General features: G+C 28.7%; 1 long non-coding RNA gene across 1 annotated transcript in view; it reads left to right on the forward strand.

The window, feature by feature from the left end:
- Window positions 1-194: 194 nt before the first annotated feature.
- LOC106780737 overlaps window positions 195-1,494 on the forward strand; it is a 5,503-nt gene continuing 4,203 nt past the window's right edge. Inside the window, exon 1 of the long non-coding RNA XR_002666630.1 lies at window positions 195-408. This is a non-coding gene — a long non-coding RNA (uncharacterized LOC106780737). The remainder of the gene's footprint in view (window positions 409-1,494) is intronic.

The following is a 1,494-nucleotide window of genomic DNA, read 5'->3' on the forward strand; positions in this document are numbered from 1 at the left end:
TGATAGTGTTAGTTTAAATTTCTAGGTTATATACTGCTCTGTATTAGTTAGAAAAAGGATGTAGTAGTTACATTATATTTGAAAGTGTTCTAAGTTTTGTTAACTGTAACAAAATCAAGGGTAACATTTATATAATATATATATATATATATATATATATATATATATATATATATATATATTTTTATTGATTTTATTCTCTTATGTCTTTCTTTTGTTAATATTCTTTACTTTTTATGAATGTATAGATATGTTGTTCAGGGATATTGCTGTTAAGAGTAAAGATACTCAAGATGAGCTCTTGTATAGGATTTCCCGGGATGATTATGTGATGTATGTCGTTCAGGAGTGATACTATGCTGTAAAATTCATTTTGACATCAATACTAGTTGATGTGGGAAGGAAGTGGTATGTATTGGTTATAATTGAGCATTGCATCAATCAACATTTCATCAAAATGATAAACGAAATTGATGGTATTTGATATCTTGTATCTTTGCAATTATTCCATATCACATGGGTTTGAAAGGACACATGAATATATTAATTATTGTATCACAAAGAGGAGTATTCACATGCATATCTATATATAAATAAGTTAGCTCTCTTGATATCAAGATATCAAGAGTAACTGCATTGATTATGATCTTGTTTTGTGTCATTTTCTATTCGCCATTGTTATAGTTTGGCATCCTTTCCCGTTATTATAATTATTATTTTTTTTTTGCAAATATTTTTAAAATGTGTATATGACCTTGTTTACATGTCTGTCGTGTTGAGTTTTTTCCTTTGTAGTTTGAGTCTTTTCTTATTCTTTTTAGTCTAAGGTGGGGTGTGATAACTATCCAAATTTGCTTATTTTTCTATGTTAAAACTCTTTTGTTAGGTTTCTTTAGTTTTTAATTCTTTAGAAATAGAATAGTTTAGTGTAAAATTTTAGAAAACAAAATAAAAATAGTTTCTAGAACAGGTTATTTTCTTTTAATTTGATTTTAACCCTTCTTTAAATGCTTTTAACTCTTTGCTGATTTACTTAACTTTTTAGCTTTATTTCTCTAAGATAGATTGCCAATAGTGTCTTTAGCTCTAGATTTAAGTAGATGTAGCTCTAGCAGTAGTTTTTGCAGTTGGTTCATTTGAAGGGAGCAGTTTTTGCATGATAGAGAGTAGCAATTCCATTTTTGACAAATTTTAATCCTGGATAGTTTTTGGGCCAAATTTTTTCTTTCTAGTGTGATTACATACTTGTATAGTCATAATTCTGATTTTCCATTGATTCTCTTTGAGTGTGCTTGATCTTGGTAAAACTTTAGATATGATCTAGGCCTCTTTCTTCTTACCCATTCACATATATTTCCACTGCACCTTTCTTTGAGCCTTAGCCTATTTTGTGTGTTTCCAGCCATTACAAACCTTTTTCCCAACTATCTACATAAGCCCTTACAGAGATGTAGGGAGAATTGAGTGAGAAAAGACCTGAACTGAAAAAAAAAA

The sequence above is a fragment of the Vigna radiata genome, unplaced genomic scaffold (assembly GCF_000741045.1).
Source record: "Vigna radiata var. radiata cultivar VC1973A unplaced genomic scaffold, Vradiata_ver6 scaffold_726, whole genome shotgun sequence".
In the NCBI taxonomy this organism is placed as follows: Eukaryota; Viridiplantae; Streptophyta; class Magnoliopsida; order Fabales; family Fabaceae; genus Vigna; species Vigna radiata.